Source organism: Mobula birostris, chromosome 3, assembly GCF_030028105.1.
Source record: "Mobula birostris isolate sMobBir1 chromosome 3, sMobBir1.hap1, whole genome shotgun sequence".
NCBI lineage: Eukaryota > Metazoa > Chordata > Chondrichthyes > Myliobatiformes > Myliobatidae > Mobula > Mobula birostris.
In genome coordinates, this window is record NC_092372.1 from 143,410,118 (window position 1) to 143,428,295 (window position 18,178).

An 18,178-nucleotide genomic window follows, 5' to 3' on the forward strand; every position below is an offset into this window, starting at 1 on the left:
TTGGTGGAAGTTTAAAATGTATACTATTGGTAATGTCAAAGCTTTGTATGCACTGAGGAAGCAACTTTTTTGTCTTGATGAACAGAGGCATGAAATGTCTTTTAAGCAACTCAGAATAATGTGGAAAGTTAATTTAAGATGTTTCCATTAGGGATCCACTCTGTACTTTTGTGTAAATGATTACTATTGGCACTGTCAAAGGATTGTATGCATTGAGAAAAGAACTTTTTTGTCCTGCTGAGCAAAGGTATGTTACAAGTTCTAATCAACAAAGAATCATGTGGAAAGGTAATTTAAGGTGTTTCCATTAGGTTTGCAATCAGCACTTTGGTGGAAAATTGAAATGTACACTGTTTGTAAAGTCAAAACAGTGTATGCACTGAGAAAAGAACTTTTTTGTCTTTATGAACAGAGGCATGAAGCAAATTATAGGCAACTCAGAATCATGAAGAAAGATTATTTAAGATGTTTCCATTAGGTTTGCACTCAGTACTTTGGTGTAAAATTGAAATGTATATTATTGGTAAAGTCAAAGCATTGTATGCACTGAGAAAACAACTTTTTTGTCTTACTGAGCAAAGCCATGGTACAACTGCTAATCAACACAGAATCATGTGGAAAGGTAAATTAAGGTGTTTCCATTAGGTTTGGAGTCAGTACTTTGGTGGAAGTTTAAAATGTATACTATTGGTAATGTCAAAGCTTTGTATGCACTGAGGAAACAACTTTTTTGTCTTGCTGAGCAAAGATATGGTACAAGTTCTAATCAACACAGAATCATGTGGAAAGGTAATTTAAGGTGTTTCCATTAGGTTTGCAATCAGCAGTTTGGTGGAAAATTAAAATGTATACCATTGGCAAAGTCAAAGCATTCTATGCTCTGAGAAAACAACTTTTTTATCTTGCTGGACAAAGGCATGGTACAAGTTCTAATAACACAGAATCATGTGGAAAGGTAATTTAAGGTGTTTCCATTAGGTTTGCAATCAGCACTTTGGTGGAAAATTAAAATGTATACCATTGGTAAAGTCAAAGCATTGTATGCTCTGAGAAAACAACTTTTTTATCTTGCTGGACAAAGGCATGGTACAAGTTCTAATAACACAGAATCATGTGGAAAGGTAATTTAAGGTGTTTCCATTAGGTTTGCACTCAGCACTTTGGTGGAAAATTGAAATGTACACTGTTTGTAAAGTCAAAACAGTGTATGCACTGAGAAAAGAACTTTTTTGTCTTTATGAACAGAGCCATGAAACAAATTATAGACAACTCAGAATCATGAGGAAAGATTATTTAAGATGTTTCCATTAGGTTTGCACTCAGTACTTTGGTGTAGATTGATATGTATTCTATTGGAAATGTCAAAGCATTGTATGCACTGAGAAAACAACTTTTTTGTTTTGCTGAGCAAAGGCATAGTACAAGGTCTAATCAACACAGAATCATGTGGAAAGGTAAATTAAGGTGTTTCCATTAGGTTTGGAGTCAGTACTTTGGTGGAAGTTTAAAATGTATACTATTGGTAATGTCAAAGCTTTGTATGCACTGAGGAAACAACTTTTTTGTCTTGCTGAGCAAAGATATGGTACAAGTTCTAATCAACACAGAATCATGTGGAAAGGTAATTTAAGGTGTTTCCATTAGGTTTGCAATCAGCAGTTTGGTGGAAAATTAAAATGTATACCATTGGCAAAGTCAAAGCACTCTATGCTCTGAGAAAACAACTTTTTTATCTTGCTGGACAAAGGCATGGTACAAGTTCTAATAACACAGAATCATGTGGAAAGGTAATTTAAGGTGTTTCCATTAGGTTTGCAATCAGCACTTTGGTGGATAATTAAAATGTATACCATTGGTAAAGTCAAAGCATTGTATGCTCTGAGAAAACAACTTTTTTATCTTGCTGCACAAAGGCATGGTACAAGTTCTAATCAACACAGAATCATGTGGAAAGGTAATTTAAGGTGTTTCCATTAGGTTTGCACTCAGCACTTTGGTGGAAAATTGAAATGTACACTGTTTGTAAAGTCAAAACAGTGTATGCACTGAGAAAAGAACTTTTTTGTCTTTATGAACAGAGCCATGAAACAAATTATAGACAACTCAGAATCATGAGGAAAGATTATTTAAGATGTTTCCATTAGGTTTGCACTCAGTACTTTGGTGTAGATTGATATGTATTCTATTGGTAATGTCAAAGCATTGTATGCACTGAGAAAACAACTTTTTTGTTTTGCTGAGCAAAGGCATAGTACAAGTTCTAATCAGCTCAGAATCATGTGGAAAGGTAATTTAAGATGTTGCCATCAGGTTTGGAGTCAGTACTTTGGTGGAAGTTTAAAATGTATACTATTGGTAATGTCAAAGCATTGCATGCACTGAGAAAAGAACTTTTTTCTCTTGATGAACAGAGGCATGAAACAAATTATAGACAACTGAGAATCATGAGGAAAGATTATTTAAGATGTTTCCATTGGGTTTGCACTCAGTACTTTGGTGTAAAATTGAAATGTATACTATTGGTAAAGTCAAAGCATTGTATGCACTGAGAAAAAAACTTTTTTGTCTTACACAGCAAAGCCATGGTACAACTGCTAATCAACACAGAATCATGTGAAAAGATTATTTAAGATGTTTCCATTAGGTTTCCAGTCTGTACATTTGTGTAAATGATTACTATTGGCACTGTCAAAGGATTGTATGCATTGAGAAAAGAACTTTTTTGTCCTGCTGAGCAAAGGTATGTTACAAGTTCTAATCAACAAAGAATCATGTGGAAAGGTAATTTAAGGTGTTTCCATTAGGTTTGGAGTCAGTACTTTGGTGGAAGTTTAAAATGTATACTATTGGTAATGTCAAAGCTTTGTATGCACTGAGGATGCAACTTTTTTGTCTTGATGAACAGAGGCATGAAACAAATTATAGACAACTCAGAATCATGAGGAAAGATCATTTAAGATGTTTCCATTAGGTTTGCAGTCAGTACTTTGGTGTAAAATTGAAATGTATACTATTGGTAAAGTCAAAGCATTGTACGCACTGAGGAAACAACTTTTTTGTCCTGCTGAGCAAAGGTATGTTACAAGTTCTAATCAACAAAGAATCATGTGGAAAGGTAATTTAAGGTGTTTCCATTAGGTTTGCAATCAGCACTTTGGTGGAAAATTGAAATGTACACTGTTTGTAAAGTCAAAACAGTGTATGCACTGAGAAAAGAACTTTTTTGTCTTTATGAACAGAGGCATGAAACAAATTATAGACAACTCAGAATCATGAGGAAAGATTATTTAAGATGTTTCCATTTGGTTTGCACTCAGTACTTTGGTGTAAAATTGAAATGTATACTATTGGTAAAGTCAAAGCATTGTATGCACTGAGAAAACAACTTTTTTGTCTTACTGAGCAAAGCCATGGTACAACTGCCAATCAACACAGAATCATGTGGAAAGGTAAATTAAGGTGTTTCCATTAGGTTTGGAGTCAGTACTTTGGTGGAAGTTTAAAATGTATACTATTGGTAATGTCAAAGCTTTGTATGCACTGAGGAAACAACTTTTTTGTCTTGCTGAGCAAAGGTATGGTACAAGTTCTAATCAACACAGAATCATGTGGAAAGGTAATTTAAGGTGTTTCCATTAGGTTTGCAATCAGCAGTTTGGTGGAAAATTAAAATGTATACCATTGGCAAAGTCAAAGCATTTTATGCTCTGAGAAAACAACTTTTTTATCTTGCTGGACAAAGGCATGGTACAAGTTCTAATAACACAGAATCATGTGGAAAGGTAATTTAAGGTGTTTCCATTAGGTTTGCACTCAGCACTTTGGTGGAAAATTGAAGTGTACACTGTTTGTAAAGTCAAAACAGTGTATGCACTCAGAAAAGAACTTTTTTGTCTTTATGAACAGAGGCATGAAACAAATTATAGACAACTCAGAATCATGAGGAAAGATTATTTAAGATGTTTCCATTAGGTTTGCACTCAGTACTTTGGTGGAAGATTGTTATGTATACTATTGGTAATGTCAAAGCATTGTATGCACTGAGAAAACAACTTTTTTGTCTTGCTGAGCAAAGGCATAGCACAAGTTCTAATCAACTCAGAATCATGTGGAAAGGTAATTTGAGATGTTGCCATCAGGTTTGCACTCAGTACTTTGGAGGAAAATTGAAATGTATACTATTGGTGAAGTCAAAGCATTGTATGCACTGAGAAAACAACTTTTTTGTCTTACTGAGCAAAGCCATGGTACAACTGCTAATCAACACAGAATCATGTGGAAAGATTATTTAAGATGTTTCCATTAGGTTTCCAGTCTGTACATTTGTGTAAATGATTACTATTGGCACTGTCAAAGGATTGTATGCTTTGAGAAAAGAACTTTTTTATCTTGCTGGGCAAAGGCATGGTACAAGTTCTAATCAACACAGAATCATGTGGAAAGGTAATTTAAGGTGTTTCCATTAGGTTTGCACTCAGCACTTTGGTGGAAAATTGAAATGTACACTATTTGTAAAGTCAAAACAGTGTATGCACTGAGAAAAGAACTTTTTTGTCTTGATGAACAGAGGCATGAAACAAATTATAGACAACTCAGAATCATGAGGAAAGATTATTTAAGATGTTTCCATTAGGTTTGCACTCCGTACTTTGGTGTAAGATTGAAATGTATACTATTGGTAATGTCAAAGCATTGTATGCACTGAGAAAACAACTTTTTTGTTTTGCTGAGCAAAGGCATGGTACGAGTTCTAATCAACTCAGAATCATGTGGAAAGGTAATTTAAGGTGTTTCCATTAGGTTTGCCGTCAGTACTTTGGTGGAAGTTTAAAATGTATACTATTGGTAATGTCAAAGCATTGCATGCACTGAGAAAAGAACTTTTTTCTCTTGATGAACAGAGGCATGAAACAAATTATAGACAACTCAGAATCATGAGGAAAGATTATTTAAGATGTTTCCATTAGGTTTGCACTCAGTACTTTGGGGTAAAATTGAAATGTATACTGTTGGTAAAGTCAAAGCATTGTATGCACTGAGAAAACAAGTTTTTTGTCTTGCTGAGCAAAGGCATGGTACAAGTTCTAATCAACACAGAATCATGTGGAAAGGTAATTTAAGATGTTTCCATTAGGTTTGCACTCAGCACTTTGGTGGAAAATTGAAATGTACACTGTCTGTAAAGTCAAAACAGTGTATGCACTGAGAAAAGAACTTTTTTGTCTTTATGAACAGAGGCATGTAACAAATTATAGACAACTCAGAATCATGAGGAAAGATTATTTAAGATGTTTCCATTAGGTTTGCACTCAGTACTTTGGTGTAAGATTGATATGTATTCTATTGGTAATGTCAAAGCATTGTATGCACTGAGAAAACAACTTTTCTGTTTTGCTGAGCAAAGGCATAGTACAAGTTCTAATCAACTCAGAATCATGTGGAAAGGTAATTTAAGATGTTGCCATTAGGTTTGCACTCAGTACTTTGGTGGAAAATTGAAATGTATACTATTGGTAATGTCAAAGCCTTGTGTGCTCTGAGAAAACAACTTTTTTATCTTGCTGAGCAAAGGCATGGTACAAGTTCTAATCAACTCAGAATCATGTGGAAAGGTAATTTAAGGTGTTTCCATTAGGTTTGCCGTCAGTACTTTGGTGGAAGTTTAAAATGTATACTATTGGTAATGTCAAAGCTTTGTATGCACTGAGGAAGCAACTTTTTTGTCTTGATGAGCAGAGGCATGAAATGTCTTTTAAGCAACTCAGAATAATGTGGAAAGTTAATTTAAGATGTTTCCATTAGGGATCCACTCTGTACTTTTGTGTAAATGATTACTATTGGCACTGTCAAAGGATTGTATGCTCTGAGAAAACAACTTTTTTATCTTGCTGGACAAAGGCATGGTACAAGTTCTAATAACACAGAATCATGTGGAAAGGTAATTTAAGGTGTTTCCATTAGGTTTGCAATCAGCACTTTGGTGGAAAATTAAAATGTATACCATTGGTAAAGTCAAAGCATTGTATGCTCTGAGAAAACAACTTTTTTATCTTGCTGGACAAAGGCATGGTACAAGTTCTAATCAACACAGAATCATGTGGAAAGGTAATTTAAGGTGTTTCCATTAGGTTTGCACTCAGCACTTTGGTGGAAAATTGAAATGTACACTGTTTGTAAAGTCAAAACAGTGTATGCACTGAGAAAAGAACTTTTTTGTCTTTATGAACAGAGCCATGAAACAAATTATAGACAACTCAGAATCATGAGGAAAGATTATTTAAGATGTTTCCATTAGGTTTGCACTCAGTACTTTGGTGTAGATTGATATGTATTCTATTGGTAATGTCAAAGCATTGTATGCACTGAGAAAACAACTTTTTTGTTTTGCTGAGCAAAGGCATAGTACAAGTTCTAATCAACACAGAATCATGTGGAAAGGTAAATTAAGGTGTTTCCATTAGGTTTGGAGTCAGTACTTTGGTGGAAGTTTAAAATGTATACTATTGGTAATGTCAAAGCTTTGTATGCACTGAGGAAACAACTTTTTTGTCTTGCTGAGCAAAGATATGGTACAAGTTCTAATCAACACAGAATCATGTGGAAAGGTAATTTAAGGTGTTTCCATTAGGTTTGCAATCAGCACTTTGGTGGAAAATTGAAATGTACACTGTTTGTAAAGTCAAAACAGTGTATGCACTGAGAAAAGAACTTTTTTGTCTTTATGAACAGAGCCATGAAACAAATTATAGACAACTCAGAATCATGAGGAAAGATTATTTAAGATGTTTCCATTAGGTTTGCACTCAGTACTTTGGTGTAGATTGATATGTATTCTATTGGTAATGTCAAAGCATTGTATGCACTGAGAAAACAACTTTTTTGTTTTGCTGAGCAAAGGCATAGTACAAGTTCTAATCAACTCAGAATCATGTGGAAAGGTAATTTAAGATGTTGCCATCAGGTTTGTACTCAGTACTTTGGTGGAAAATTGAAATGTATACTATTGGTAATGTCAAAGCCTTGTATGCTCTGAGAAAACAACTTTTTTATCTTGCTGAGCAAAGGCATGGTACAAGTTCTAATCAACTCAGAATCATGTGGAAAGGTAATTTACGGTGTTTCCATTAGGTTTGCCGTCAGTACTTTGGTGGAAGTTTAAAATGTATACTATTGGTAATGTCAAAGCTTTGTATGCACTGAGGAAGCAACTTTTTTGTCTTGATGAACAGAGGCATGAAACAAATTATAGACAACTCAGAATCATGAGGAAAGATCATTTAAGATGTTTCCATTAGGTTTGCAGTCAGTACTTTGGTGTAAAATTGAAATGTATACTATTGGTAAAGTCAAAGCATTGTACGCACTGAGGAAACAACTTTTTTGTCCTGCTGAGCAAAGGTATGTTACAAGTTCTAATCAACAAAGAATCATGTGGAAAGGTAATTTAAGGTGTTTCCATTAGGTTTGCAATCAGCACTTTGGTGGAAAATTGAAATGTACACTGTTTGTAAAGTCAAAACAGTGTATGCACTGAGAAAAGAACTTTTTTGTCTTTATGAACAGAGGCATGAAACAAATTATAGACAACTCAGAAACATGAGGAAAGATTATTTAAGATGTTTCCATTAGGTTTGCACTCAGTACTTTGGTGTAAAATTGAAATGTATACTATTGGTAAAGTCAAAGCATTGTATGCACTGAGAAAACAACTTTTTTGTCATACTGAGCAAAGCCATGGTACAACTGCCAATCAACACAGAATCATGTGGAAAGGTAAATTAAGGTGTTTCCATTAGGTTTGGAGTCAGTACTTTGGTGGAAGTTTAAAATGTATACTATTGGTAATGTCAAAGCTTTGTATGCACTGAGGAAACAACTTTTTTGTCTTGCTGAGCAAAGGTATGGTACAAGTTCTAATCAACACAGAATCATGTGGAAAGGTAATTTAAGGTGTTTCCATTAGGTTTGCACTCAGCACTTTGGTGGAAAATTGAAATGTACACTGTTTGTAAAGTCAAAACAGTGTATGCACTGAGAAAAGAACTTTTTTGTCTTTATGAACAGAGCCATGAAAGAAATTATAGACAACTCAGAATCATGAGGAAAGATTATTTAAGATGTTTCCATTAGGTTTGCACTCAGTACTTTGGTGTAGATTGATATGTATTCTATTGGTAATGTCAAAGCATTGTATGCACTGAGAAAACAACTTTTTTGTTTTGCTGAGCAAAGGCATAGTACAAGTTCTAATCAACACAGAATCATGTGGAAAGGTAAATTAAGGTGTTTCCATTAGGTTTGGAGTCAGTACTTTGGTGGAAGTTTAAAATGTATACTATTGGTAATGTCAAAGCTTTGTATGCACTGAGGAAACAACTTTTTTGTCTTGCTAAGCAAAGATATGGTACAAGTTCTAATCAACACAGAATCATGTGGAAAGGTAATTTAAGGTGTTTCCATTAGGTTTGCAATCAGCAGTTTGGTGGAAAATTAAAATGTATACCATTGGCAAAGTCAAAGCATTCTATGCTCTGAGAAAACAACTTTTTTATCTTGCTGGACAAAGGCATGGTACAAGTTCTAATAACACAGAATCCTGTGGAAAGGTAATTTAAGGTGTTTCCATTAGGTTTGCACTCAGCACTTTGGTGGAAAATTGAAATGTACACTGTTTGTAAAGTCAAAACAGTGTATGCACTGAGAAAAGAACTTTTTTGTCTTTATGAACAGAGCCATGAAACAAATTATAGACAACTCAGAATCATGAGGAAAGATTATTTAAGATGTTTCCATTAGGTTTGCACTCAGTACTTTGGTGTAGATTGATATGTATTCTATTGGTAATGTCAAAGCATTGTATGCACTGAGAAAACAACTTTTTTGTTTTGCTGAGCAAAGGCATAGTACAAGTTCTAATCAACTCAGAATCATGTGGAAAGGTAATTTAAGATGTTGCCATCAGGTTTGCACTCAGTACTTTGGTGGAAAATTGAAATGTATACTATTGGTAATGTCAAAGCCTTGTATGCTCTGAGAAAACAACTTTTTTATCTTGCTGAGCAAAGGCACGGTACAAGTTCTAATCAACTCAGAATCATGTGGAAAGGTAATTTACGGTGTTTCCATTAGGTTTGCCGTCAGCACTTTGGTGGAAGTTTAAAATGTATACTATTGGTAATGTCAAAGCTTTGTATGCACTGAGGAAGCAACTTTTTTGTCTTGATGAACAGAGGCATGAAACAAATTATAGACAACTCAGAATCATGAGGAAAGATCATTTAAGATGTTTCCATTAGGTTTGCAGTCAGTACTTTGGTGTAAAATTGAAATGTATACTATTGGTAAAGTCAAAGCATTGTAGGCACTGAGGAAACAACTTTTTTGTCCTGCTGAGCAAAGGTATGTTACAAGTTCTAATCAACAAAGAATCATGTGGAAAGGTAATTTAAGGTGTTTCCATTAGGTTTGCAATCAGCACTTTGGTGGAAAATTGAAATGTACACTGTTTGTAAAGTCAAAACAGTGTATGCACTGAGAAAAGAACTTTTTTGTCTTTATGAACAGAGGCATGAAACAAATTATAGACAACTCAGAAACATGAGGAAAGATTATTTAAGATGTTTCCATTTGGTTTGCACTCAGTACTTTGGTGTAAAATTGAAATGTATACTATTGGTAAAGTCAAAGCATTGTATGCACTGAGAAAACAACTTTTTTGTCTTACTGAGCAAAGCCATGGTACAACTGCCAATCAACACAGAATCATGTGGAAAGGTAAATTAAGGTGTTTCCATTAGGTTTGGAGTCAGTACTTTGGTGGAAGTTTAAAATGTATACTATTGGTAATGTCAAAGCTTTGCATGCACTGAGGAAACAACTTTTTTGTCTTGCTGAGCAAAGGTATGGTACAAGTTCTAATCAACACAGAATCATGTGGAAAGGTAATTTAAGGTGTTTCCATTAGGTTTGCAATCAGCAGTTTGGTGGAAAATTAAAATGTATACCATTGGCAAAGTCAAAGCATTCTATGCTCTGAGAAAACAACTTTTTTATCTTGCTGGACAAAGGCATGGTACAAGTTCTAATAACACAGAATCATGTGGAAAGGTAATTTAAGGTGTTTCCATTAGGTTTGCAATCAGCACTTTCGTGGAAAATTAAAATGTATACCATTGGTAAAGTCAAAGCATTGTATGCTCTGAGAAAACAACTTTTTTATCTTGCTGGACAAAGGCATGGTACAAGTTCTAATCAACACAGAATCATGTGGAAAGATAATTTAAGGTGTTTCCATTAGGTTTGCACTCAGCACTTTGGTGGAAAATTGAAATGTACACTGTTTGTAAAGTCAAAACAGTGTATGCACTGAGAAAAGAACTTTTTTGTCTTTATGAACAGAGCCATGAAAGAAATTATAGACAACTCAGAATCATGAGGAAAGATTATTTAAGATGTTTCCATTAGGTTTGCACTCAGTACTTTGGTGTAGATTGATATGTATTCTATTGGTAATGTCAAAGCATTGTATGCACTGAGAAAACAACTTTTTTGTTTTGCTGAGCAAAGGCATAGTACAAGTTCTAATCAACACAGAATCATGTGGAAAGGTAAATTAAGGTGTTTCCATTAGGTTTGGAGTCAGTACTTTGGTGGAAGTTTAAAATGTATACTATTGGTAATGTCAAAGCTTTGTATGCACTGAGGAAACAACTTTTTTGTCTTGCTGAGCAAAGATATGGTACAAGTTCTAATCAACACAGAATCATGTGGAAAGGTAATTTAAGGTGTTTCCATTAGGTTTGCAATCAGCAGTTTGGTGGAAAATTAAAATGTATACCATTGCCAAAGTCAAAGCATTCTATGCTCTGAGAAAACAACTTTTTTATCTTGCTGGACAAAGGCATGGTACAAGTTCTAATAACACAGAATCATGTGGAAAGGTAATTTAAGGTGTTTCCATTAGGTTTGCAATCAGCACTTTGGTGGAAAATTGAAATGTATACTCTTGGTAAAGTCAAAGCATTGTACGCACTGAGGAAACAACTTTTTTGTCCTGCTGAGCAAAGGTATGTTACAAGTTCTAATCAACAAAGAATCATGTGGAAAGGTAATTTAAGGTGTTTCCATTAGGTTTGCAATCAGCACTTTGGTGGAAAATTGAAATGTACACTGTTTGTAAAGTCAAAACAGTGTATGCACTGAGAAAAGAACTTTTTTGTCTTTATGAACAGAGGCATGAAACAAATTATAGACAACTCAGAAACATGAGGAAAGATTATTTAAGATGTTTCCATTTGGTTTGCACTCAGTACTTTGGTGTAAAATTGAAATGTATACTATTGGTAAAGTCAAAGCATTGTATGCACTGAGAAAACAACTTTTTTGTCTTACTGAGCAAAGCCATGGTACAACTGCCAATCAACACAGAATCATGTGGAAAGGTAAATTAAGGTGTTTCCATTAGGTTTGGAGTCAGTACTTTGGTGGAAGTTTAAAATGTATACTATTGGTAATGTCAAAGCTTTGTATGCACTGAGGAAACAACTTTTTTGTCTTGCTGAGCAAAGGTATGGTACAAGTTCTAATCAACACAGAATCATGTGGAAAGGTAATTTAAGGTGTTTCCATTAGGTTTGCAATCAGCAGTTTGGTGGAAAATTAAAATGTATACCATTGGCAAAGTCAAAGCATTGTATGCACTGAGAAAACAACTTTTTTGTTTTGCTGAGCAAAGGCATGGTACGAGTTCTAATCAACTCAGAATCATGTGGAAAGGTAATTTAAGGTGTTTCCATTAGGTTTGCCGTCAGTACTTTGGTGGAAGTTTAAAATGTATACTATTGGTAATGTCAAAGCATTGCATGCACTGAGAAAAGAACTTTTTTCTCTTGATGAACAGAGGCATGAAACAAATTATAGACAACTCAGAATCATGAGGAAAGATTATTTAAGATGTTTCCATTAGGTTTGCACTCAGTACTTTGGTGTAAAATTGTAATGTATACTATTGGTAAAGTCAAAGCATTCTATGCACTGAGAAAACAACTCTTCTGTCTTACTGAGCAAAGCTATGGTTCAAGTTCGAAACAACTCAGAATCATGTGGAAATGTAAATTAAGGTGTTTCCATTAGGTTTGGAGTCAGTACTTTGGTTGAAGTTTAAAATGTATGCTATTGGTAATGTCAAAGCTTATATGCACTGAGGAAACAACTTTTTTGTCTTGATGAACAGAGGCATGAAACAAATTATAGACAACTCAGAATCATGAGGAAAGATTATTTAAGATGTTTCCATTAGGTTTGCACTCAGTACTTTGGGGTAAAATTGAAATGTATACTGTTGGTAAAGTCAAAGCATTGACTGAGAAAACAAGTTTTTTGTCTTGCTGAGCAAAGGCATGGTACAAGTTCAAATCAACACAGAATCATGTGGAAAGGTAATTTAAGATGTTTCCATTAGGTTTGCACTCAGCACTTTGGTGGAAAATTGAAATGTACACTGTTTGTAAAGTCAAAACAGTGTATGCACTGAGAAAAGAACTTTTTTGTCTTTATGAACAGAGGCATGAAACAAATTATAGACAACTCAGAATCATGAGGAAAGATTATTTAAGATGTTTCCATTAGGTTTGCACTCAGTGCTTTGGTGTAAGATTGATATGTATTCTATTGGTAATGTCAAAGCATTGTATGCACTGAGAAAACAACTTTTCTGTTTTGCTGAGCAAAGGCATAGTACAAGTTCTAATCAACTCAGAATCATGTGGAAAGGTAATTTAAGATGTTGCCATCAGGTTTGCACTCAGTACTTTGGTGGAAAATTGAAATGTATACTATTGGTAATGTCAAAGCTTTGTATGCACTGAGGAAGCAACCTTTTTTGTCTTGATGAACAGAGGCATGAAATGTCTTTTAAGCAACTCAGAATAATGTGGAAAGTTAATTTAAGATGTTTCCATTAGGGATCCACTCTGTACTTTTGTGTAAATTAAAATGTATACTATTGGTAATGTCAAAGCATTCTATGCACTGAGAAAACAACTTTTTTGTCTTGCTGAGCAAAGGCATGGTGCAAGTTCTAATCAACACAGAATCATGTGGAAAGGTAATTTAAGATGTTGCCATTAGGTTTGCACTCAGTTCTTTGGTGGAAAATTGAAATGTATACTATTGGTAAAGTCAAAGCATTGTATGCCCTGAGAAAACAACTTTTTTGTCTTACTGAGCAAAGGCATGGTACAACTGCTAATCAACACAGAATCATGTGGAAATACTATTTAAGATGTTTCCATTAGGTTTCCACTCTGTACTTTTGTGCAAATGATTACTATTGGCACTGTCAAAGGATTGTATGCATTGAGAAAAGAACTTTTTTGTTTTGCTGAGCAAAGGCATGGTAGGAGTTCTAATCAACTCAGAATCATGTGGAAAGGTAATTTAAGGTGTTTCCATTAGGTTTGCCGTCAGTACTTTGGTGGAAGTTTAAAATGTATACTATTGGTAATGTCAAAGCATTGCATGCACTGAGAAAAGAACTTTTTTCTCTTCATGAACAGAGGCATGAAACAAATTATAGACAACTCAGAATGATGAGGAAAGATTATTTAAGATGTTTCCATTAGTTTTGCAGTCAGTACTTTGGTGTAAAATTGAAATGTATACTATTGGTAAAGTCAAAGCATTGTATGCACTGAGAAAACAACTTTTTTGTCTTACAGAGCAAAGCCATGGTACAACTGCTAATCAACACAGAATCATCTGAAAAGATTATTTAAGATGTTTCCATTAGGTTTCCAGTCTGTACATTTGTGTAAATGATTACTATTGGCATTGTCAAAGGATTGTATGCATTGAGAAAAGAACTTTTTTGTCCTGATGAGCAGAGGCATGAAATGTCTTTTAAGCAACTCAGAATAATGTGGAAAGTTAATTTATGATATATCCATTAGGGATCCACTCTGTGCTTTTGTGTAAATTAAAATGTATACTATTGGTAATGTCAAAGCATTCTATGCACTGAGAAAACAACTTTTTTGTCTTGCTGAGCAAAGGCATGGTGCAAGTTCTAATCAACTCAGAATCATGTGGAAAGGTAAATTAAGGTGTTTCCATTGGGTTTGGAGTCAGTACTTTGGTGGAAGTTTAAAATGTATACTATTGGTAATGTCAAAGCTTTGCATGCACTGAGGAAACAACTTTTTTGTCTTGCTGAGCAAAGGTATGCAACAAGTTCTAATCAACACAGAATCATGTGGAAAGGTAATTTAAGGTGTTTCCATTAGGTTTGCTATCAGCACTTTGGTGGAAAATTAAATTGTATACCATTGGTAAAGTCAAAGCATTGTATGCTCTGAGAAAACAACTTTTTTATCTTGCTGGACAAAGGCATGGTACAAGTTCTAATCAACACAGAATCATTTGGAAAGGTAATTTAAGGTGTTTCCATTAGGTTTGCACTCAGCACTTTGGTGGAAAATTGAAATGTACACTGTTTGTAAAGTCAAAACAGTGTATGCACTGAGAAAACAACTCTTCTGTCTTACTGAGCAAAGCTATGGTTCAAGTTCGAAACAACTCAGAATCATGTGGAAATGTAAATTAAGGTGTTTCCATTAGGTTTGGAGTCAGTACTTTGGTTGAAGTTTAAAATGTATGCTATTGGTAATGTCAAACCTTATATGCACTGAGGAAACAACTTTTTTGTCTTGATGAACAGAGGCATGAAATGTCTTTTAAGCAACTGAGAATAATGTGGAAAGTTAATTTAAGATGTTTCCATTAGGGATCCACTGTGTACTTTTGTGTAAATTAAAATATATACTATTGGTAATGTCAAAGCATTCTATGCACTGAGAAAACAACTTTTTTGTCTTGCTGAGCAAAGGCATGGTGCAAGTTCTAATCAACACAGAATCATGTGGAAAGGTAATTTAAGATGTTGCCATTAGGTTTGCACTCAGTTCTTTGGTGGAAAATTGAAATGTATACTATTGGTAAAGTCAAAGCATTGTATGCCCTGAGAAAACAACTTTTTTGTCTTACTGAGCAAAGGCATGGTACAACTGCTAATCAACACAGAATCATGTGGAACTATTATTTAAGATGTTTCCATTAGGTTTCCACTCTGTACTTTTGTGCAAATGATTACTATTGGCACTGTCAAAGGATTGTATGCATTGAGAAAAGAACTTTTTTGTTTTGCTGAGCAAAGGCATGGTACGAGTTCTAATCAACTCAGAATCATGTGGAAAGGTAATTTAAGGTGTTTCCATTAGGTTTGCCGTCAGTACTTTGGTGGAAGTTTAAAATGTATACTATTGGTAATGTCAAAGCATTGCATGCACTGAGAAAAGAACTTTTTTCTCTTGATGAACAGAGGCATGAAACAAATTATAGACAACTCAGAATCATGAGGAAAGATTATTTAAGATGTTTCCATTAGTTTTGCAGTCAGTACTTTGGTGTAAAATTGAAATGTATACTATTGGTAAAGTCAAAGCATTGTATGCACTGAGAAAACAACTTTTTTGTCTTACAGAGCAAAGCCATGGTACAACTGCTAATCAACACAGAATCATCTGAAAAGATTATTTAAGATGTTTCCATTAGGTTTCCAGTCTGCACATTTGTGTAAATGATTACTTTTGGCATTGTCAAAGGATTGTATGCATTGAGAAAAGAACTTTTTTGTCCTGATGAGCAGAGGAATGAAATGTCTTTTAAGCAACTCAGAATAATGTGGAAAGTTAATTTATGATATATCCATTAGGGATCCACTCTGTGCTTTTCTGTAAATTAAAATGTATACTATTGGTAATGTCAAAGCATTCTATGCACTGAGAAAACAACTTTTTTGTCTTGCTGAGCAAAGGCATGGTACAAGTTCTAATCAACTCAGAATCATGTGGAAAGGTAAATTAAGGTGTTTCCATTGGGTTTGGAGTCAGTACTTTGGTGGAAGTTTAAAATGTATACTATTGGTAATGTCAAAGCTTTGCATGCACTGAGGAAACAACTTTTTTGTCTTGCTGAGCAAAGGTATGCAACAAGTTCTAATCAACACAGAATCATGTGGAAAGGTAATTTAAGGTGTTTCCATTAGGTTTGCTATCAGCACTTTGGTGGAAAATTAAAATGTATACCATTGGTAAAGTCAAAGCATTGTATGCTCTGAGAAAACAACTTTTTTATCTTGCTGGACAAAGGCATGGTACAAGTTCTAATCAACACAGAATCATGTGGAAAGGTAATTTGAGATGTTGCCATCAGGTTTGCACTCAGTACTTTGGTGGAAAATTGAAATGTATACTATTGGTAAAGTCAAAGCATTGTATGCACTGAGAAAACAACTTTTTTGTCTTACTGAGCAAAGCCATGGTACAACTGCTAATCAACACAGAATCATGTGGAAAGATTATTTAAGATGTTTCCATTAGGTTTCCAGTCTGTACATTTGTGTAAATGATTACTATTGGCACTGTCAAAGGATTGTATGCATTGAGAAAAGAACTTTTTTATCTTGCTGGGCAAAGGCATGGTACAAGTTCTAATCAACACAGAATCATGTGGAAAGGTAATTTAAGGTGTTTCCATTAGGTTTGCACTCAGCACTTTGGTGGAAAATTGAAATGTACACTATTTGTAAAGTCAAAGCAGTGCAGGCACTGAGAAAAGAACTTTTTTGTCTTGATGAATAGAGGCATGAAACAAATTATAGACAACTCAGAATCATGAGGAAAGATTACTTAAGATGTTTCCATTAGGTTTGCACTCCGTAGTTTGGTGTAAGATTGAAATGTATACTATTGGTAATGTCAAAGCATTGTATGCACTGAGAAAACAACTTTTTTGTTTTGCTGAGCAAAGGCATGGTACGAGTTCTAATCAACTCAGAATCATGTGGAAAGGTAATTTAAGATGTTGCCATTAGGTTTGCACTCAGTTCTTTGGTGGAAAATTGAAATGTATACTAATGGTAATATCAAAGCTTTGTATGCACTAAGGAAACAACCTTTTTTGTCTTGCTGAGCAAAGGCATGGTACAAGTTCTAATAAACACAGAATCATGTGGAAAGGTAATTTAAGATGTTGCCATTAGGTTTGCACTCAGTTCTCTGGTGGAAAATTGAAATGTATACTATTGGTAAAGTCAAAGCATTGTATGCACTGAGAAAACAACTTTTTTGTCTTACTGAGCAAAGGCATGGTACAACTGCTAATGAACACAGAATCATGTGGAAATATTATTTAAGATGTTTCCATTAGGTTTCCACTCTGTACTTTTGTGCAAATGATTACTATTGGCACTGTCAAAGGATTGTATGCATTGAGAAAAGAACTTTTTTGTCCTGATGAGCAGAGGCATGAAATGTCTTTTAAGCAACTCAGAATAATGTGGAAAGTTAATTTAAGATATTTCCATTAGGGATCCACTCTGTACTTCTGTGTAAATTAAAATGTATACTATTGGTAATGTCAAAGCATTCTATGCACTGAGAAAACAACTTTTTTGTCTTGCTGAGCAAAGGCATGGTACAAGTTCTAATAAACTCAGAATCATGTGGTAAGGTAAATTAAGGTGTTTCCATTAGGTTTGGAGTCAGTACTTTGGTGGAAGTTTAAAATGTATACTATTGGTAATGTCAAAGCTTTGTATGCACTGAGGAAACAACTTTTTTGTCTTGCTGAGCAAAGGTATGGACCAAGTTCTAATCAACACAGAATCATGTGGAAAGGTAATTTAAGGTGTTTCCATTAGGTTTGCAATCAGCACTTTGGTGGAAAATTAAAATGAATACCATTGGTAAAGTCAAAGCATTCTATGCACTGAGAAAACAACTTTTTTGTCTTACTGAGCAAAGCCATGGTACAACTGCTAATCAACACAGAATCATGTGGAAAGATTATTTAAGCTGTTTCCATTAGGTTTCCACTCTGTACTTTTGTGTAAATGATTACTATTGGCACTGTCAGAGGATTGTATGCATTGAGATAAGAACTTTTTTGTCCTGATGAGCAGAGGCATGAAATGTCTTTTAAGCAACTCAGAATAATGTGGAAAGTGAATTTAAGAGGTTTCCATTAGGGACCACTCTGTACTTTTGTGTAAATTAAAATGTATACTATTGGTAATGTGAAAGCATTCTATGCACTGAGAAAACAACTTTTTTGTCTTGCT